Here is a 23,740-nt window from a genome sequence, read left to right as displayed (position 1 = left end):
TGGAAAATTTTAGTTCCGTCATCCCATTATAGACTTGTGCAAGAGCTTTGGAGGACAGCTTCAGGGTCCTTTCTGCTTTTGAAAACCCACCGTATTCTGGGGCTTTACCATCCTACTCTTGAGATCTGTCCTAAGAGAGGTGGGCACTTGTAGGAGACACTTAGTAGGGCCTAACTTTCTTTTCAGTTCAGTTCAGTTCAATCGCTCTGTCATGTCTGGCTCTTTGCGACCCCACGAACCGCAGCATGCCAGGCCTCCCTGTCCATCACCAACCCCCAGAACCTACCCAAACCCATGTTAATCGAGTCGGTGATGCCATCCAACCATCTCATCCTCTGTCATCCCTTTCTCCTCCTGCCCTCAATCTTTCCCAGCAACAGGGTCTTTTCAAATGAGTCAGCTCTTTGCATGAGGTGGCCAAAGTATTGGAGTTCCAGCTTCAACATGAGTCCTTACAACGAACACCCAGGACTGATCTCCTTTAGGATGGACTGGTTGGATTTCCTTGCAGTCCAAGAGACTCTTAAGAGGCTTCTCCAATACCACAGTTCAAAAGCATCAATTCTTCAGCACTCAGCTTTCTTTGTAGTCCAACTCTCACATCCATACATGACCACTGGAAAAACCATAGCCTTGACGAGATGGACCTTTGTTGGCAAAGTAATGTCTCTGCTTTTTATATGCTATCTAGGTTGCTCATAACTTTCCTTCCAAGGAGTAAGTGTCTTTTAATTTCATGGCTGCAATCACCATCTGCAGTGATTTTGGAGCCCGCAAAAATAAAGTCAGCCACTGTTTCCACTGTTTCCCCATCTATTTGCCATGAAGTGATGGGCCCGGATGCCATCATCTTCATTTTCTGAATGTTGAGCTTTAAGCCAACTTGTTCACTCTCCACTTGTACTTTCATCAAGAGGCTCTTTAGTTCTTCACTTTCTGCCATAAGGGTGGTGTCATCTGCATATCTGAGGTTATTGATATTTCTCCTGGCAATCTTGATTCCAACTTGTGTTTCTTCCAGCCCAGCATTTCTAATGATGCACTCTGCATATAAGTTAAATAAGCAGGGTGACAATATACAGCCTTGACGTTCTCCTTTTCCTACTTGGAACCAGTCTGTTGTTCCATGTCCAGTTCTAACTGTTGCTTCCTGAGCTGCATACAGGTTTTTCAAGAGGCAGGTCAGGTGGTCTGGTATTCCCATCTCTTTCAGAATTTCTTACTTTTACTTTGTTCTTTTAATCAAATTTGAGCCTAAGAACTGGCTTTTAAGTCATCTATTATTTATAAGATTAACTTTGCTTCTTGGTCCTTAAAACACAATTTTTGAGACTTTGAAGCATGTCTCTCAATGTATTCCCTCTGCTGAGAGCTTTGGAATGCCATGTGGAGAGAGCTGAGACAGAACTCTTTGTTGTTCTCCTGTGGTCATCCTACCTGAAGATATAAACTTGGAGGGCCTGACTGCAGCCTAGAAAGGGAAGCTAAAAGCCCAGAGCAGTTAATACCAAATATTACTTCTTTATGCTTGGTAGAGTGAAATCAGAAACTGAACTGAGGCTGGGCAAGAGTCGCTAGAGAGCAGGACCATGAGTCACTGTGTACAACCTCTCCACTGATGACACCAAGCCCATCCTTGGACTGTGGGTGAATAGAGAGAATTCACATGTGCAGTGTCTAGGAAGAAGCCTTGCAGAATAAGGGAGAGTCATTCACAGATGACAGATTCAGAGGAAGGGCAGAACTTTAAAAATCACTTTGAATAGCATCAGGAGAATCATCCTCAAAATGTGCATGGAGAATAAATTTATAAAGAAGCCCTTGGAGTATTTTTCCCTTACTTAATTGTACATGAAGAAGACAAATCTGCTAATGACCTTGGCATCATTCTCTCCCTTTAGGTACCAACTATCTTCCTTTTTGGACTCCCCTGTTGGCTTAGACGGTAAAGCGTCTGACTACAATGTGGGAGACCTGGGTTCAATCCCTGGTCTCCTGGAGAAGGAAATGGCAATCCACTCCAATACTCTTGCCTGGAAAATCCCATGGACAGAGGAGCCTGGTAGGCTACAGTCCATGGGGTCGCAAAGAGTCAGACACGACTGAGCGACTTCACTTTCACTTTCAGTCTTCCTTTTGGTGACATAGCTGGATGGGAGGTTATTTAACGTGTTTGGTCTTACCTTCCAAGCCTCCAAGATTTTCTGTTTCTACATACCAATATTGTCTTTAATCTCTTTTATTAACTATGTGGAGAACACAAATATCTTAGACTTGGTGTTGTGTTATATCGCCTTAGATTTTGGAAATGGATTATGTTCTTACCTTTTTATATTTCCAATGATATTTTGTTCACAAATGTGGAGAGGCTACATTGGGGTCAGCATCCTAAACTAGATTTCACATTGTGAGTTTTTAAAATAATATTTAATAATAGTTCAAATACATCTTTTTATTTTATGATTATTAAGAGGACTTATATTGAAAAGCAAATTAATTATTCTTATAAACAAGTCCTTAACATTATTGGAGTAAAAGGTATCCTAAAAAAAGTTTTTTTTTTTTTTCAGAATAGTTAAAAGTGATAAAAATGAAATGAATCTGTGAATAGTGTGAGCCTGTGTAGGCTGTGTGTTGCACAGCATGGGATGAGTGATGCCCCTGGAGTCGATGAATTCAGTCCCAGTGAAAACTCTGTCATCTAGTAAATGCCATAAAAATATTTTAAAATGAAAATTTTTATCACACACATATCTAAAACCACATTTGATTAAAAAAAGACATAAAAAAGGTTGGCAAATAATTTTCCTTTCACATAATTGACGATGGTTAGCAGTTGAACTGTGTTAAGAAGGATTCTGGGGACTCCCTTGGTGGTCCAGTGGTTAAGATTCTGCACTTCCATTGTAGAGACTGCAGGTTTGATTCCTGGTTGGGGAACTAAGATCCCACAGGCCACTTTGCCAACAACAAAAAGAAGGATTTTGAAGCTACATCCAAACCTACAGGGGATAGGGGAGAGAGGTCAGGATTGATTGATCATGATTGTCAGAGGCGCTGACAAAGGAGTGGCAATATATGTGTCATGCTTTTGGTATCTTTGATATGAAATATGAGAAAAACATGAATAAAGACAAAGAAACTAGGAGAAGCAATGATTTAAAAACTAAGTGGATTAGTTTCAAAAAGTCTAAAATGTCTTTTCCCAATTTAACATGTAGTTTGGTTAAAATTATGTACAAAACCCTGTACCATGAGCTCTGGGGAAAAAGAGCTATTATATAAAGCTGGGATCCCTTCAAATCCATGGATACCCATGGATTAAATTCTGAATCCCGAAAGCTTGACTTTTTAAAAAAATATAAATTTATTTATTTTAATTGAAGGCTAATTACTTTACAATATTGTATTGGTTTTGCCATACATCAACATGAATCCGCCACGGCTATACACGTGTTCCCCATCCTGAACCCCCCTCCCTCTTCCCTCCCCGTACCATCCCTCTGGATCGTCCCAGTGCACCAGCCCCAAGCATCCAGTATCATGCATTGAACCTGGACTGGCGATTCGTTTCATATATGATATTATACATGTTTCAATGCCATTCTCTCAAATCATCCCACCCTTTCCCTCTCCCACAGAGTCCAAAAGACTGTTCAATACATCTGTGTCTCTTTTGCTGTCTCCCATACAGGGTTATCGTTACCACTTTTCTAAATTCCATATATATGCATTAGTATACTGTATTGGTGTTTTTCTTTCTGGCTTACTTCACTCAGGCTCCAGTTTCATCCACCTCATTAGAACTGATTCAAATGTATTCTTTTCAATGGCTGAATAATACTCCATTGTGTATATGTACCACAGCTTTCTTATCCATTCATCTGCTGATGAAAGCTTGACTTTTATTCAAGCAGTCTTTTATTCAAGACTGTCAAGAATATTGACATTCCTTACAAAGTGATCTTACTGAGCATTTTGTAGTGTATCAAACTTTGATGACTTCACAGTGATAGAAAGGACATTTCCTTTATTGTGTTCATTTAAATAATATTTTTTCTTGATGTTTGTTTCATGATTGTGTTAGTCTGTTTGGGCTGCCATGTCAAAATACAACAGGCTGGATTGGATGGCTTAAATAACAGAAATTTATTTACCCAAACTTCTGCAGGCTGAAAGTCCAAGATCAAGGTGCTAGCAAAATTGGCTTTTGAGGAAGCTTCTCTCCCTCAGTTGTAGGTGGCCACCTTCTAGCTATAGCCTCTCATGACCTTTCCTCAGCAAATACACAGACAGAAAAGGGGAGAGAAGAGAGGGAGAGTAAGATACAGATGGAGGGAGAGAGAGATTGAGTGAATAAGAGGGAGATGGAGGGATCTGATGTCTTTTCCTCTTCTTACAAGGAAGAGGATTGGTTTAATGCCTTGGATATGGACCCACTCTTATTACCTCATTTAACTTTAATTTCCTTCTTAAATACCCTGTCTCAAATATAGTCACACTGGGGGTAAGGGATTTAATGTATAAATTTTAAGGGGGCGCAGTTCACTCCATATCAGTAGTCTTCTGCCTTCAGTGGCATGTAGGCTCCTGGAGGGGACGGACATGCTCAGCTTCTTACAATGCAAGAAGGAAATCAGTACTGGGAGAGGAATACAAGAAAGTGCTGAGGGAGTTAGAGGTTACCACTAGTGACAACCACAGCCTTCTCCAAGTTAACCTTTTCCTTATCTCTTTAGCTACTTGTTTCTCCCTAAACATCAATCATATATGTGTCAATGATGTTTCAAACTGTTCGGCAGAGCCCTAGTGTTCCATGGCTGTGTTTCAGTAATTCCTTAAATGTGTGCTCCAGATTTCACTTAAAAGTATACTTCAACTATCAAAACTGTAATAAAATAACACATAAACAAGCCACATGAAATAATTCGTGTGTGTTATATGCCAAATTTTAATACATTAAGGACCACTTAACAACTTAGAGTGTCAGGTGATCTTGATGCCCTGTAGGCCTTGAAATGAAATCATTGCCATTTCTGACTAATTGAAGAATATCTTTAGAACACAAGACAAGATGTCAGAAAGATTACCTGTGCAGAGAAGCAAAAATATTATACAGATAAATTGAATGTTGAAGTTAATGTAAAATCTAATTCTCATTTACCTCCCAATTTCTGCTTTTTTCCTTTTCATTAAAACAAACTAACTGACTTAATAAAATTATTACATATATGAATTTATACATCAAATTAATGCTAATGAATTTATGTCAATTAATAACAGCTTTATACTTACATAGTGTAAGATTTCATCTGAAAGTAGGATTGCTGCTAGAGCAAGTTTGAAATCACTGTTCTGTTTGCTTACATGTATCCTTTGCTGCATGTGCTATTAAACAACTAATGGCTGCTGAAGCCTGTCATATGATGTACATTGAGCAGTGAGGTATGATTTGGACCAAATAGTTAAAATCAGGCACATGGAGAAATAGGTGGGTAGACACACATATCATTTACCTGCCCTTGGGTCACTGGTTTTTCTGCCTGACGGTGAGCAGTCACTCATTATAAATCATTAGACTTTTAATTTAAAAAAATTAGTGTAGGGAGCTGAGTTGGGAAGGGACATTAATATGAGTATTTGGTATTAAGATGAGAGCAGCTCAGTAGGAAACTTCCTAATGGAAATGTCACTGATAGTAATTGCCCCTTTCCAGTCAAGCAGCTCTTTGATTTTCCTCCAGCATTAGGGGACAAGGCAGCCTGACAGATACAGTGAAATAAGAAGGGTGATTTAGAAAGCCAGAGAATCTGGAAAGCTGGCTAGGGAATTTGGAGACAGCGTGTGATTTGATATTTGCATTATCTGAAGAGTGCATTGGGTCATGCTTTTTAATTGCTAAGCAGAAATTTAGTGGAGGCAAACTGGTGTGGGATATGAGAATGGAGACAATGAGCAGAATCCCAGGCCTGTGGATGTGTACTGGTGGGCAGGGGATGTGCAGGAGAACCAGTCAAATTCAGGGGAGCGCTAACAGACAGTTGCTCTCACCGACAGCTGCTCTCGCCTTTCTCCCATGAGATCTCTCTAGCTGCCTGAGGGCCCAAGGGTGATGTGTCAAGGACCCTTGAAACATTAGGAAGATGTATAGCATCATCTTGTAGGTGGCATGTGAGATGTTTATCATTACTCAAAGCTTATGAAATCTTCTATTAATTAAACTGAATGTGCGAAAAGCTCTAAATACAGTCTCTGAACTAAAGCAGCTTTTTTTAGCTTTAAAAAATTTATTCTGGGAATTCTTAAACCTAGTATAAGCAACATCCTACTTTCAGAGAAAATGCTTACAGGTTTAAGAGTGAAACTTTCTGATGCTTACGCAGCTTCTTGCCAATGGATTATGTTTGCCTTCCATTCTTTAGACTTCCAGTGTCGGTATCCCCTGTGTTTTTTTTTTTAATCATTTTCTCCTTTATAAAAACAGCTTGGTGATCTACTTAAAATGAAGAGATGGAATGAAAATTCTGGTCCTGGATATTTCTTTTCTTTTTCAATGATGAAAACTTCCTTTATAAAGTACATTAAGGGAAACATATCAGAGGGCAGAAATTATTCTATATTTTCATGTGACAAGTTAATAATAAGATTGAGTTCTCCTGTCTGTCTCTGAGGTGACTCTCATTTCTCTGAGAATAGATAATACACAGAGAAATACACATTTAGATGACAGTGTATAAAGATGGCAAGTATGCTTAAGGATTTCCATAATGAAGTTAGGTCAATGTTATCAATATTCAATTTTTTTTTTTTTCTCAAGAATGGAAATACTACAGCTGTCCTGTAAGGCTAACCTGAATCTGTATTAACTGGCTGATGTAATGTTCAGGGTTTTTTTCTGGTTGATTTCCTAGCAGTCAAGAGATACCATGACGATTCATTGTGTCTGATTTTTGTGGATTGGTAATGGTTCAAACACATGGGAATAATTCAAAGCTTTGCTTTTGCGGGTTCAATAATTCCATCTCCACTTAGAAATGAAGTGATAGATTTTTTTAAAGCAACTAAATAATGCATGGTGTGATGGGATAAGGAGAGTATTGCTAAAATTCACTTCAAAAAGCATTCTCTATCACTCTGCTCGGTTCTCAGAGCTGTTCCATTAGTGCCCCTTTAACATGTAATATTTCCCAATTAAATGTGTTGGTAAGAATTATTCATTTTAATAATTAAAGAGCTTCCCCAGCTCCCTGAAGAGCGTTACCATGGAGGCCCAGCTCCACTGCTGGGAATAATCACAGCATGCTAATGTAAGGAGAGGATGACAGTTGAATGCTGGTATTGCCATTGGGTGAAACTAACTTTGAGCTTATTTCAGTGGCTGAGCCCTGAGACACCCATGAAGTGACCTTTTGCTATGGCAGGCTGTGATATGGGTTTGTTTTGTGACTATTATGGAGTGAAAATTTATCAGCTGTTATGTATATAGATTATGCTTTGAGACAGTCTAGGATAATGTGACAAAGCTTTCTGATTGTCTTCAATATTACTTGTTAGCCCAATTGGGTTTTGTAATGCCTCAAGAGCTGCCATGAAATTCTGCAAAGAAAATTTTCTTTCATTTTAATTTAAAGAAATGTATGACCTTGAGGCTTTTAGCAGAGCCTGATGTAAAAGTAAACTTTGAGAAAGAGTCTTAACCAAATGCAACTATAGTCATTGGTCTGTTGGTAGCAGCTCTATTGAATCTCGGTGTCAGGGCAGTAGTGAGACAGTACCCTCTTGGGTGTAAAATGCCAGTAAAGATAATTATAGCTGACAGCTTTAGGGTATTGATAATTGCCAAACACTTCAGTTACTATTGTAAGAAAATTATAGAGTACCATAAAGCCAAAGACCCCATCCCATTACTTCATTATTTTTGAATTATGGTAAGAATCAAGATAACCATTACCACTACAACTCATCCTAATAGTTCATGCTTAGAGAGTACTTACCATGGAACACTGTTCTAAGTGCACTACATAAATGGAATCATTTAATTATGATTTGCAATGATCTACAAAGGTCCTAGATTCTGATAATCTGATAAAGATATCAATAGTGCTGACTATGTTTACAAATATTAACAGTGCCCATGCGGTGATGATGCTTTGTGACTGTTTAGTACTACATATCTTTCAAACCATTCTCACACTTACTCATTTGATTCTTGCAACAAACCATTAAGGTAACAGAGCTATTTTTGTGTTAGTTGTACAGAGACAGTATGGACTTTCCCACAATATTAACAGTTAATATTGGAATTCCCAAATCTCCAAGTTGGAAGTATTTTTACTGATTTTTACCAGTGAGGAAAAAAACTGACTTACAGAGATTTGCAGTTTGCTCAGGCTTTAGGTCTTGTCACTGTCATTCTTATGAATTTCCCACAGCATCAGTATTTTTGCTCTGATTTTCAAAATGGAATTACCTTTCTTTAGCTTTCCTTGATAAGAGCTTTGCTTAAGGTCACTCGGGAACACTCCAAGAATAAGAAGAGCAAAGTGGCCTCTCAGAAGGCTTTTCATCAGTTCCCAACTTGGTTAACCTAGAAAATGAATAAAAGATGAGAAGGCAGAAAAGGGGCAGAAGGCAGCGGGGGAGAGCAGATGACCTGTCTTTGATTTCTGACACCCTCCCTGGACGAGGACAAAATTGAGCACTTTCTGGGTTCCCAGGCAGTGAGTGTACTGAAGTATGGTCTCCCACAGGATTCTAAGCTGCAGTCAGCCCATCTTGGGTAGCTTGCTCAAAGTTTTTTGTCCACGTTTGGTAATAGTCATAATGTAGTCGTGATGTGTGAGGGATGGCCAGAAGCCTGGGCTGTAGGAACCAGCTGTCCACGTTTCTCCTAGGGTGGATCTGATTCTCCATCTGTCAGCAGGCCTTGCCACCATCTTCTCTGTAATTCAGAGCCTATCTTGACAGATGGTTCCTACATGATGTTATCATTGTTTTTGTTTGGGGGGACGTTTTCTCAGTCCTCAATTTATAGTTAATGTTTTAGTTAAATCTTTCTTTGTTATCTTGGGCTGTGTATAGACATAGCCTAGTGATTTTCATGTGTGCTGAGTAGTGTAAATAACCTGCTAATCATAAGTTTGGATACAGCAATACATGCATGTGATGTTTGCATCACCCTGAACTGAAGAGAGAATCATCACTAATTATTTTGAGTAGAAAGGGAGAAAGATGCCTCTCATAGTTTGTCCCCTAAGTTCCTCCATGTCCCATTTGTGCTGTTTTTCATATTGGTTCTTGCCTGGAGAATCCCAGGGATGGGGGAGCCTGGTGGGCTGCCGTCTATGAGGTCACACAGAGTTGGACACGACTGAAGCGACTTAGCAGCAGCAGCAGATAATTATGATCTACTACTTATCTGGCTAACTTAATTAGGCCACATTTGGTTGTAAGGAATAAAACTCTGTGTCAAATGAATCAGGTTAAAAGAATGAAGGATTCATTTTGGGGTGCAATAGTGGATTTTTAAGACCATTCACAGCTACGAAATGAAGTGTGGCCTGTTCTTATGGGATTGGGGCTTGGAAATATTGTCAGAGTGCTAACTCTTTCTTTCTTTCCAATGCCTCATTGTATTTGTTGTCTGCTTTTCTTGGAGTGTCTATAAGACAGTCTTCTGTGCCGGCATAGCCTCTCATGGCCGTCTCCAAATGGTAGCTTCAACTCTCAGATTTCCTCTGTTCTATAGTCTCATCTTGGCAGCTGATTGACCTAGACTCTGTATATCAGTCTCTCTTCTTAATTGTAAGCATCAGAAATCACCATGGCTAATTTAAGAAAAAAAGGAATTTACTAGGGATACTGGAGAGCTCACAGAATTGTGGGAAAGTGTTGGAAAATGGGCAAGAAACAGAGAGACTTCATAGTCAGAACCACAGCCGCAGAATAGTCTCCTGAGGACAACACTGCTCCCAAGTATCTGACTAGTACTTGGGACAGTGACACTAGGGACACAGGATTCAGTATTGCTTCTTCTACTGCTGCCCATCTCAGTCCCCTCAAAATGATTCTCTAGTGTCCCTACAATTGTGCATCACTAGGTTCGAATTCAAAGTCCAGGGTAGGTATTTCTGATTAGTCAAGTGCAGGTCATTTGCCAGTTCTTTGGCTGCAGAAGAGGCTGGGAAAGCAAGTATCAGGCACTTTCAGGCTCTGTGGTCGAAAAAGAACTATCCTTTCTACCATGTCTCAAGGTGAGAAATTCCTCAAACCAAGGAAGGGTATTTATATTCTGCTGCTGCTGCTGCTAAGTCGCTTCAGTCGTGTCCGACTCTGTGATCCCAGAGAGGGCAGCCCACCAGGCTCCCCCATCCCTGGGATTCTCCAGGCAAGAACACTGGAGTGGTTTGCCATTTCCTTCTCCAATGCATGAAAGTGAAAAGTGAAAATGAAGCCGCTCAGTCCTGACTGACTCTTAGCGACCCCATGGACTGCAGCCTACCAGGCACCTCCATCTATGGGATTTTCCAGGCAAGAGTACTGGAGTGGGTTGCCATTGCTTTACATTCTAGGCATCCCCAAATCAAATGGTCACTATACTCAATGTTGCAGTTCCTCATGTTTGAGTGAATATGAACAATCCATTTTGAATCAGATATCATAATCAGATATGGGCAACTGTAAAGCAGTTGCCCATAACCAGTGAAACAAAATGGGCTTCCCTGGTGGCTCAGTTGGTGAAGAATCTGCCTGTGATGCAGGAGACCTAGGTTCAATCCCTGGGTGGGGAAGATCCCCTGGAGAAGGAAATAGCAACCTACTCCTACTCTAGTATTCTTGCCCGGAAAATTCCATGGACAGAGAAGCCTGGTGGGCTACTATCCATGGGGTCACAGAGTCTGACATGACTGAGCAACTAAACCACCACCACCAGTGAAACAAGATACCTTTATACATAGGGCTGCATTTTGCAGGATTTAGGTGGCAGATTCTTCTCTAAGAAGCTAGGTGAAGTGTGTGGAAATCATGGGTAGGTGATCATGGCTACCTCTAGTTCTGATACTGGCTCAAGATCAGTATGTTGAGGTGATTAGTATATTACTTCCTGACTTTCCTTCTGTTGCATTAACATGTTTATTTAGTTTCTCTAGAATAAAAATGATACTTTGGGGCATTTAGTAGCTTCATGGACCCATCCTCTTCCAGAAAGCCCTATTTCTTTTCATGCTTAGCTAATTGACAAATTCGAGCCTCCTCCTTCACTAGACACTTGAAATTGTAGCTTCTAATAATCTCCAGACTGTGTCTAATGAGATATCCCTGTGGGGCTTTCACAAAAGTCTGGCAAATATATCTTACATTTTTGAGGTATCTACCTGTGTCATCTTTGAGAATGCATACCTGTGTGTCTCTCAGAGACTGGTTAAGTGTAAAAATGGAAAAATGCTTTGGAGAGGTGACACTACTAAATAATAATTTATTATAAGGACTTTTGCTCATTCAGAAATGTATATTGCATGCCATTATATGCTAGGAACTGTGCCAAATTTCATTCAGCTTTGTTTTTCTTATTTTAAAAAGAAATGCTCATGGTAAATTGAAATAAATCTCTCTTAACTGTAGCCAAGTAAATAACCAGTGAGAGCCACATGTAGACATACATAGTAAAAGCCATATATAGCTTTACATTTCTATAATAATTTGGATATTTGGGATTAAATTATAGGGAGACTGGATATGTGGCTCAATATTATAGTTCCCCCTCATGAGAGTTTGAATTTTTTTTTCATTAATAAAGAATTCTGAAACTCTTCCTGGAGTTTTTGTTTGGGGCCTGAATTTTTAAAGTACAGCTGGGTATTTGTTTTGAAATAGCTAAATGGTGCCAGGAGCAACAATTATCATTAATGTTTACTGTCATTTGAGCTTTAGAGGAGGAAAAATAAAGCTTATGGGAAATACTGAAATTTATAGGTAATAAAAGGAGTCTATAAGAAGAAAATAAGTAAGAATGAATATTAAATGAAAATTTTATCATACTGAGGGGCAAGAGTAGTAAAAAGATTTTCTTAATTATATAGTCTAGTCAGATGTTTAAAATACGAGGCTGTCATATTAAATTTGGTGAAAATATTTGGTCTTTTGGAAGGAAGATGTGGAAATTTAAACATGGGCGTATATTTAAGAATATTAAGGATCTATCCCATCTTTTTTTTTTTTTTTAACTAATTCACCTCATGATCTACACGCACATCTGTCTTTGTTCTGAAGGTCTGTTGTATCCCAGAAAGATGCTGTAGTTGTGTTTCAGAAGTAATGACACATAATTTGTGACACAATTTTGTCACAAAAATGATTGGCAGGGCAGTTTATTTGATAACATGATGGTGCAATATATCAAAATAAGCCATGCTCTTTTATACTATTTAAAAAAAAGAAGAAACATGAAGACATGTGAAACAGTGATTTGTATACTCAGTAGAATTAAGACAAATCACTGTAAGATAATCTCTTTAGCTATTAGGGGGACTAAGTTTGTGTTAAAAGGGCAAATACACATATAGCAGCAGTCATGGCCATAACTTAGAACCACTTGCTATAGACTGGTCTGCTGGAATGAGATCCTTCTGCAGCCACTCCTGTTCAGCCAAAGTATGGATGGAAAAAACCCTTGTTATGGGTTTTTTCTATTCTAAACATTAGAATCAAGCAAACTTACCATCTAACTGAATTCTCTAAAATAACACTCAGTCAACTTTCTGTAAAGGGCCAGATAGTGAATATTTTTGGTTTTGTGGTTCCTACAGTCTCTGTCAGAACTACTCAACTCTGCTGTTTGAGTTTAAAAGCATCCATAGACAATATGTAAATGAATAAGTGTGGCTGTGTTCCCAAAGGATTTTATTTACAAGCACTGAAGTGTGAATCTCACATAATTTTGTGTGTCACAAAACATTCTTCTTCTTTTTATTTTTTTAGCCATCTAAAAATGTGAAAACCATACCTTAGTGTATGGGCCATGTGAAAACAGGTGAAGGTACAAATTTGGCCCGTGGGCAATAATTTACCAGCCCTGCTTTAAAGTGCTCTGGCCATTTCCTTCTCTCATAGCTTCCAAACTAATTAGGGTTAAATAGACTTTCAGGAGGCACACTGCATCTGTTGCATCACAACTTTGTTTTAAAATACTGTGACCTGAATATTAAATGTAGATAAAAGTGGCTAGAATTTATAGGTTCAGTGTTTAACTACTCTCTTCCACATTATGCAATTCATCTTTTATTTCATAACATAGTTTCTAATCCTTTTCCCTTCAAATCTAATTTGTATGTGACATATATAATCTTCTTTGGAAAAGATATTTGCCTTGACTCAAACAATCCCTTTGTTCACTCTTAGTTTTTACTCTTGAAATGAGAGAACACACATTTTGGTTCTGGATGAATAAGAGGAAATAAGTAAATGGAGTTGAACATCAGCCAAAATACAGTCTTTGCATAAGATGCCCAACTAATTTTCCTCAGCTTTGTCTGCTCTATTAATTTTCTGCCAATTGCTTATTTTCTCTCAAATCTTACACATCCACTGGATGCAAAAGCAACAGCAGTGAAATCCATATTTGAGCCAGATTAGTGGAAAGAACTCAGCCATTTACACTATTATAACCAAAAATAATTTCTTAATTCAATTTAACTAATAATGAGAGTGTGAGCATGTTTTTCCAGAGACAGTACTGTTTAGAGTGAGAGATGATAAAAGCCCATGCATTAGAGAAGAAAGAATATGCTCAACTATATTCCAATAAAAATAAATAACAATAAATATGTCACCTGGTTACCCAAGAGGGGTAACAGCATCAGAGGACAAAACTGTTCTGTAGGGTCCTTTTACTTTCCTCCTCCAACTGTAGTATCATTGAGAAGGTATTGGCCCCTCTGAAATTCTACAATGCTGAATAATTTCTCACGTTGCTTCTTTTTGTAGTACCATCATAATATTAAGGTTTTGTTATACAGCTTCTTGAGCACATCTAAGATCACAGCACTGAAGATTCCTGCTAGCCTCAGTTCCCCACCTGGATGGTGCCCACCACTTGGGAATATCTGGTTGTTAATCCTCTATTGTTTCTAGCCGGGTACCCTGAAAGTCATGTTCCTGATGTGGGAAATGTCTTTCGCCCATTTTTGTTACTCTGTGCTGCAAAGCTCTGCTGTCTCCACTCAGTGTTTCTTATCAAATAGAGAACACACTTTTAACGTTTTAAATGTCATGTTTGTTGTTGGCCCCTTTCCCCACCTCAGGATTCAGGAACTGCTCCTTGAAGGTGGTGATGTGAATAAATTGAGGACCAGACACCAAAATATGATCATTTTTTCCCTTAGTAAGAACCCAGTGACCTCAAAGCAAGTGTATACATTTTAGTTCTCTCTTTTCAGCATGAATTTCTCCCCCTGAGCTTTCTCAGACACTCACTTGTCTAGATCCTTGGCCAGGTAAATTCCATAAGCCCCACTAAAATGCTCAGAGGCCACACACAGCTTGGATTTCCATTCTGGAATTTCCGTAAACGAATATAATAGAGTGAGTCACACAAGTGGCAGAAGTTGTAGGTAAGTGTTCAGGGAGACTAAAGATTATGCTTGAGCTAGAGTTGTCCAGGGAAGAGTTTAACAGAATCTAGAATTTGAGCTGGACTTTGAAAAATGGATATGAATAGAAATTAAAGTCAACAGACATAGTCAGTGTCTTTTCCCTTTGGTACTCTGATACACATTTTAGGAGTTGATAGTCAAAGGCCACTTATGTAGACAGATCATTAGGAGACAACAATAGACTAGGTGTTAAAAAAAATCATGAAGTAAATAAACAAATATTTAGAAGAAGAAATCAATGGGAGAAGGGATTTCTTACGTTAGTCAGTGCATCAATGATAGCTACAGATCAGAGTGCGTACTATGCCCAGTAGCACGTTTCAATTATATCTGCATAATACATAAACAAACTTGTGTGCAGGAAAGACTTTATGTGAGAGATGGGATTTCAGAAGTTTTTGAGTACTTCCTGAAGATTTAGGAGGCTCTGACCAATACTAGTTCATAATACTTGTAGGATAAAGTTTCTTAGAATACCACCAAAATGAAACCCAGTGTGAAATATTTTTTGTTTTTGCTTTTCTATTGAATAGAGTTTTAAAAATACATCAGACAGGTTGATTTTTGATTGAAAAAGTTTCATTTCTGTGTAAATCACCTAAAATAGCATAAAAGAGAGAAACTATTAGTGTTGGATTCTCTGGAATTTTTAAAAAAAATTTTTTATTGAAATATAGTTGATTTCCAAGTTGTGTTAGTTTCAGATGTACAGCAAGCTAACTCACATATATATATGCATTTTTTATTTTTCTGGAGAAATGGCAACCCACTCCAGTATTCTTGCCTGGAAAATTCCATGGACAGAGGAATCTGATAGGCTATAGCCCATGGGGTTGCAAAGAGTCAGACACAACTGAATGATTGAGCACACACATTCTCTGTTTTAGATTCTTTTCCATCATAGGTTATTATAAGATACTGAGTATGGTTCCCTGTGCTATACAGTAGGGCCTTGTTGTTTATCTATTTTATATATAGTATATGTAAATGTTAATCTCATATATGTGTGTATGTTAATCTCAACCTCCTAATTTATCTCTGCCACCCATTTCCCCTTTGGTAACCATACGTTTGTTTACTATCTCTGTGAATCTATTTCTATTTTGTAAATAAACTCATTTGTCTCATTTCTTAAAAATTGCACATATAAGTGATATCATATGATATTTGTCTTTCTCTGTCTTACTTTACTGAGTATGATCATCTCTCTCCGTCCATCCATGTTGTCACAAATGACATTACTTAATTCTTTTTTATGGCTAGTAATATTCCATTGGATATTGAGTAATATTCCACTGGATCATCAAAAAGCAAGAGAGTTCCAGAAAAAACATCTATTTCTGCTTTATTGGCTATGCCAAAGCCTTTGACTGTGTGGATCACAATAAACTGTGGAAAATTCTGAAAGAGATGGGAATACCAGAGTATCTGACCTGCCTTTTGAGAAACCTATATGCAGGTCAGGAAGCAACAGTTAGAACTGGACATGGAACGACAGACTGGTTCCAAATCGGGAAAGGAGTACGTCAAGGCTGTACATTGTCACCCTGCTGTTTTAACTTATATGCAGAGTACATCATGAGAAACGCTGGGCTGGAAGAAGCACAAGCTGGAATCAAGATTGCCGGGAGAAATATCAATAACCTCAGATATGCAGATGACACCACCCTTATGGCAGAAAGTGAAGAGGAACTAAAAAGCCTCTTGATGAAAGTGAAAGTGGAGCATGAAAAAGTTGGCTTAAAGCTCAACATTCAGAAAACGAAGATCATGGCATCTGGTCCCATCACTTCATGGGAAAGAGATAGGGAAACAGTGGAAACAGTGTCAGACTTTATTTTTGGGGGCTCCAAAATCACTGCAGATGGTGACTGCAGCCATGAAATTAAAAGACGCTTACTCCTTGGAAGGAAAGTTATGACCAAACTAGATAGCATATTCAAAAGCAGAGACATTACTTTCCCAATAAAGTTCCGTCTAGTCAAGGCTATGGTTTTTCCTGTGGTCATGTATGGATGTGAGAGTTGGACTGTGAAGAAAGCTGAGCACTGAAGAATTGATGCTTTTGAACTGTGGTGTTGGAGAAGACTCTTGAGAGTCCCTTGGACTGCAAGGAGATCCAACCAGTCCATTCTGAAGGAGATCAGCCCTGGAATTTCTTTGGAGGGAATGATGCTGAAGCTGAAACTCCAATACTTTGGCCATCTCTTGCAAAGACTTGACTCACTGGAAAAGACTCTGATGCTGGGAGGGATTGGGGACAGGAGGAGAAGGGGACAACAGAGGATGAGATGGCTGGATGGCATCACTGACTCGATGGACGTGAGTCTGAGTGAACTCCGGGAGTTGGTGATGGACAGGGAGGCCTGGCGTGGTGTGATTCATGGGGTTGCAAAGAGTTGGACACGACTGAGGACTGAACTGAACTGAATATTCCATTGTGTACATATACCACATATTCTTTTTCTATTCATCTGTTGATGGACCTTTATAATTATATAATATTTTTCTATGGTGGCACATGGTAACTAGACTTATCACAGTGATCTTTTTGAAATGCATAGGAATATTGAATCAATATGTTGTATACCAGGAGCAAACATAGCATTATATGTAGGTCAATTATACTTCAAAAACAAACAAGCAAACAAACAAAAAAAACTCATAGGAAAAGAGATCAGATTTGTGGTTACCAGAAGTGCAGAGTGGGATCAATTGAATGAAAATAGTCAAAAGGTACAGACTTCCAATTATAAGATAAGTAAGTGCTAGGGATGTAAAGTACAACATGATAAATATAATTAGTGCTGTTGTATGTTGTGCATAAAAGTAGTTAAGAGAGTAAATCCCAAATTCTCCTGACAAGGAAATTTTTTCTCTATTTCTTTATTTTTGTATCTATAGGAGATGGTAAATATTTATTAAACTTATTATGGCAATCATTTCATGATGTATGTAAGTCAAATCATTATGCTGTACACCTTAAACCTATATACAGTGCTGAATGTCAATTATAGTTCAATAAAACTAGAAGAAAAATAGTTTTAGTATACTAAGTCCAACATCTGGACCCAATCAACGTTTATTTCTTTTTCACTGTTCTTTTTCTGCCCTAAGTATGGGCCCTACTTTCCTTTGTATTCGCATGTTTTATAATCATTTGTTGAAATGGACTTTTTGGATAACATTTTGAAACACCTCCTTATTTTAATTTTTTTCATTGACAAAAAACTTTGTTTTCAATTTTGTAACTTACTTGGACTTGATCTGCAGAATCTTTTCTGTGGTATGTGACCTCTGATGTGTCAGCTCAGTTTTTAATTTTTATTTCTGGTCTAGCTTCCTAATGGCTTTTGCTGTGTCTTCTACCTCAGTTGTTAGCCAATGATTTGGGCTGATGTTGTACTCAAACACCTCAACCCCATAATCTTTCCCCCTCTGCTATGGATCAGTATGTATGTTTGGTAGCATGTTCAAAGTTCAGACAATTCTTACCTGCCTTGAATTTTATTTACTACCAGACCATCTCAAATTTTCCTTGCACACATGTTTAGTTTTGTAGTCACACAGGGATGTGTAGAGAGCTTATCTAGCTCTTGTATGCCTGTGTGAGTGCTCAGTTGCTCAGTTGTGTCTGACTCTTTGTGACCCCATGGACTGAAGCCAGTCAGGCTTCTCTGTCCATGGAATTTTCCAGGCAAAAGTACTGGAGTGGGCTGCCAGGGGATCTTCCCAACCAGGGAATCTTCCCAACCCAGGCTCAAATCCTTATCTCCTGCATTGGCAGGTGGATTCTTTACTACTGTGCCACCTGGAAAGCCCCAGCTCTTGTATGGTTCTCATTTTTAGGTTTTCCCTATTAACATTTTGGTTGGTCCACAGCTTGCCCCAACTATACTTAAATCTCAAGCTAGCAGAGCTGTGGATTTGCCCCATTCTTTTTCTACTGCATTTGCCTCTTCTACTGACAGTCTGGGTATGGATTTTTACCTTTTGTCCCAAATCAAGTCTTCCAATACTGGCAGAAAGCTGCTAGTTTTCATGGTCAATTTTGCTTTTGTAACGCTCCTGCACTAACAAACTGAGGGATTCAGAAGTGGAGCAGCCCTAGGCAAAAAGCCTGCAGAATCCCACACCTCTTACCCAAAGTTCAGTTGATTTTCATGAATAAATGCTTCTTAATTTGTTGTCTACCTTTAGTTAATTTCTAGAGCCCTGAAGTGATTGTTTTGTATTTTTTTCCCCAGTTTTATGGTTGTTTTAAATGGAGTGGGTAGGAGGCTTTATACCTCTTTAGGGTCCTTTAGACAATTAAATGTTTTTAAAGCACCGGAGTGCAGGTGTCTTGTTTTACTTATGAGTCTAGTTTATGGCCAGAGGAAGAAGGATCTGCTCCCTCAGGCGATTATTTTCCCCTTTTCAGAAGTATCACATCAGAAGTGATACTTTGATGTTGCAAAATATAATCTATTTAAAGATGGCAGTAACCGATGGATTTAATTTTATTTTTTCTTGTCACATATGGATAACCTGTGGCATGCTAACAGTGAAATTATTTGTGTAAATGGTGTGGCTTGGTGTGGCTCATCATATTGATGAGTGGGATGCATACTGTTAAGTTCCTTATTTAAACTTATTTTAAAGAAGACTTAAAAATTACACATTTTTACAACTTTTAAACTTTAAATCTCTTAATTATCACTATTATGGAGATGAGTAAAAATGTAATAATATTCAAATATTGTGCAATATGAAAATCATATGTGCTGCTGCATATTTTGAAATAGTTTTATTTATTGTACAAACAATTTTTAGCTACCAGGTTATACACTGTATATGTAGTCTTTAATTTAGTCTTGCCATTTCCTTGATGGGATTGTTATTTTATCAGAATATATTGTTATTATATTATCATCTTTATATATATCATCATTTTATAGACATGGAAATTGTGACTGAGAGAAGTTAAGTAACTTGTTCAAGGACAGATGCATAAAAATTGGTATATACATATCAGAAACCGAATTGGTCTGCCTCTCATATCTTGCTTGGATAATATATGGTCATGTGATGTGGAAACTCATAGTATTATTTCCAACTGGGGGTAATATGAATTTTAGAGGTTAGGCTTTTTAAATTCCTTATCCTTTATTTCTGTTGAACTTTTAGCATTGCTTCTGAGGCTGATTAAAAAGTGTCCACTTAGAGCAGTTCTGGACTCTTCGGACCTTAATGACATATGAATTCCCTAGGGCAGGGTGGTAATTGCTTTTATATACCTTATCTTACAGCTCTTGCTTTACATAAGGCAACAAAATCAATAAGCACAATTTTTTTTAAACCATCATTTAAATACAGACAATCTTCTCTTTGCTTTCCAAGTTTTGGAAAAACTTAGATAAACAGCTGAGATCTTAAAATTAGTGTCTCTAAAATTCACAACGTTAAACCCTGATGCATTAAATAGAATGGTGCTCTAAGTTCAATATGTTTTCTATTGCCTTCTTAAATGCAGAATACATGATGATAGCATAAGGAATATGAAAGCAATTATAATTTTTGCCACTTGAAAAACTTTGAGATAAAGAAAAATACTATAACCATCCTTGAATTTCATTTGTTTATTTCCAACATGTGATTCTCCCTTAAGGATATCATGCTTGGTCTCTATACTTAGAAAAAACATGTTAAATTAGAGTAACACCTCATATATGTGAGAAATTACTTATTTGCTAAAATTTACTGTTTTCTTATCTGTTTGTTTGAGAGTACCTTTGAAGAGTGAGCAAAGTGTTCCTCTTTTCCTGGGAGCCAGCCTGGAATGGAAACATAGCCAAATGGACTAATGCTGCTGATGTTTACCTTTTGAGAATGAATGTAGCCCAAATCATTTCAGTCTCTTTGATGCTCACAAGAGAGGGAGAAAAAAATCTCATGATCAAGTAACATAAACTAGTTAGTCTTCACTTTTGCTGAGGTCCTGCTGCTAGCTGTGGGCTTTCTAAAATGCTGAGGGAGATTTCTGAATCCCGAGTGGCCAAAAGCATGCAAATTCTACTAGAAGCTATTCTTATTGAAAAATGAGCAATAATAGAGGTGTGGAAACAGCTCATTTTACCTTTCTGATTTTTCTGAGGTTTGAATTATGTCCTCTTATTACTAGAGTCTGTTTTGCCCACAGCTTATTTTGTTCTTAGGTGGCTCAGCATTTGAATACATCAGAGCATCACTTTGTACTCAGTGTGGCTCAGTGACAAGGCATGATTGTTATGTAAAGGGGGAACAATGAGTAGGGGGTTCTTTGCTTCCAGGGTTTGTCCACAAATACCCTACACCTAAAGATATTCTCAAAGCCCTGAGATGTATAAATTGTCCTAAAAATCACCACCACAACTGCCACCTACTCTTCAGAATCCTCCAATTCTGTCTGCCCTCCCCAAACATACAGTTTCTACCAACTATTATATATACAGGCCTATAGAACCAAGAATGTAGTCTGGTGGCCTCTATGATAAAATGCAAACAGATAATTATATAGGAATTAGTTTCTAGTGCAAAAAATATGTCTTAATTTTTGCTGTAAACTTTTGGGCAAAGTATGATTTTTTTTTTATGCCATTTCTCCTCAGACATGGAGTTTTAAGACAGATTACTTCAGGAAAGGAAATTATTTGATAAGCAGCAGAAGTTTAAGTACTCTGTGATAGGAAGGAAAGACTGAGGAAACTTTCTAATTACGGCCCCCCTGCATGAGTAGTCAGAGAAGGCAAGGGCACCCCACTCCAGTACTCTTGCCTGGAAAATCCCATGGACAGAGGAGCCTGGTAGGCTGCAGTCCATGGGGTCACTAAGAGTCGGACACTTACTGAGCGACTTCACTTTCACTTTTCGCTTTCATGCACTGGAGAAGGAAATGGCAGCCCACTCCAGTATTCTTGCCTGGAGAATCCCGGGGACAGAGGAGCTTGGTGGGCTGCCATTTATGGGGTCCCACAGAGTTGGACACGACTGAAGCGACTTAGCAGCAGCAGCAGCAGCAGCAGCAGCAGCATGAGTAATACAATATTCTGGTTTCTAGTCAGACTTCTCAGGAATTGAAGCACACAGATTGGAAGTCTGAGAAAATGAACAAAAGTTATCGTGAGCAGATCATAGACTATAGAAGTATTTCAAAAAGTGATACACTGATGTGCAGAGGCCCTGTGCTAACTACCAGACATAAGGGATATTTTGAAAATATCCCTCAATACCTTTTGGGTGAATAATACAGACAAAATAAAATCTTTTTCTTCTTTATTTCAAATCAGTGGGAAACCTGCTAAGTAGAAACTACTATTCTGGAAAACAAGGGAATTGGATTTGGCATTAAGTTATAATTTTTCTATTAAGATCTTTGGAATTCAGAATTGACGTGTGGAATGCCAGCTATTGTTTATGACTACATAGCTGTGACAGTACATAAATAATAAATGTTTGCTTCATCTTATATCCAAGAGCCTGGGATGCTGGGATGACCTTAGAAATGTTGCCTCTTTCTCACTGGCAGTTATTTGAAGATGTTTTTGATGAATCAGGGTGGAAATTAACATTCTTCCCCATGAAACACACAGGCCTTTGGCTACACACAAAAAAGCTAGGTCTGTTGTGTTCTGATTTATTGGAAATCTCATTAAAATTCTCAGATGAAGCTTACCTTTGTATGTATAAAATAAATATGTATACTGTTCAGCAGTTATATTATTTCTCTATGTCAGAATGTGTGATATTGTGTATAAGTATCAGCCAGACTCCAAATAGAAACTACTCTGAGTTTAAAACAGGAGATTTAATACCAGATTGGCTAAACAGGTGATAGAAAAGCTGAGGAACCAAATGGGACACAATTAAGTTGATCTCACTAACTCATTGGGCATGAGTTTGAGCAAACTCTGGGAGTCGGTGATGGACAGGGAAACCCGGTATGCTGCAGTCCATGGGGTCGCAAAGAGTCAGACATGACTGAGCAACTGAACTGAACTGAGGAATTAATAGCAGCAGGAAGTCATTACCATCCTGTGTTAGTTATCTATTGCTGTGTAACAAATTATCCCTAAGTCACTGGTTTAAAACAACAAAATGTTATTTTGAAAGTTGGGAATATTAGTGTGGTTTAAATGGCTACCTCTGGCTCAAAGTCCCCCATGAAGTTGTAGTCAAGCTGTTAGCTGGGGTTGCTGTCTTACCTATGGGTGCTTGACCAGGGTGAGGCATTTACTTCCAGGTTCAGTCAGGTGATGATTGGTAGACTCTGGTCTCTTGCCATGTGAGTCTCTCCACAGAGTAACTTTATATCATGGCAGCTGGCTTCCCCTAAAACAAGTGGACCATGAGAGAGACAGTGTACTCAAGATAGAGCCCTAGTCTTTTTTTAAAAATTATTAAAGTATAATTGACCTACAACAGTATGTTAGTTCCAGGCACACAGCATAGTTACTTAATATTTCTATACATTAAAAAATTATCACCATGATAAATCTAGTTACCATCTTTTACCATATAAAGATATTACAAGGTTATTGACTGTATTTCCCATGCTGTACATTTCATCTCCCTAACTTCTCTTGTATTGAAAGTTGGTACATTTTACTCTTCCTCACCTGTTTCACTCATGCCCCAGTCTTTTTATATCTAAAATGATATCCCATTACTTCTGCTGTTTTCTACTTATTATGAGTCACAAAGTCCAGCCCACACTTAAAGGGGGAGGATTACACAAGTGTGAGCATACCAGAAGTTATGTATATTAGTTTGCTAGGACTGCTGTAACAAAGTACTACAAGCTGGGTGGTTTCACAGAAACTTATTGTCTCAGTTCTGGAGTCTAGAGGTCTGAGATGAAGGTCTCAGCAGGGTGTTTCCTTCTGGGGCCTGTGAGGGACTCAGTCCCATGCCTTTTCTGTGCTTTTGATGATTTGCTGGCATCTTTGGTATTCCTTGTATTGTAGATGAATTACTTCAGTCTCTGCCTTCATCTTCACATGATGTTCTCCCTGCATCTGTGTTTGTCTCTCTCAGTTTTTCCTTTTTATGAGGATGGCAGTGGTACTGGA

This window comes from Bos javanicus, chromosome 8 (genome assembly GCF_032452875.1).
Source record: "Bos javanicus breed banteng chromosome 8, ARS-OSU_banteng_1.0, whole genome shotgun sequence".
NCBI classification, from domain to species: Eukaryota; Metazoa; Chordata; class Mammalia; order Artiodactyla; family Bovidae; genus Bos; species Bos javanicus.
The sequence above is the reverse complement of the archived record's forward strand: the minus strand, read 5'-3'. Positions refer to the sequence as shown.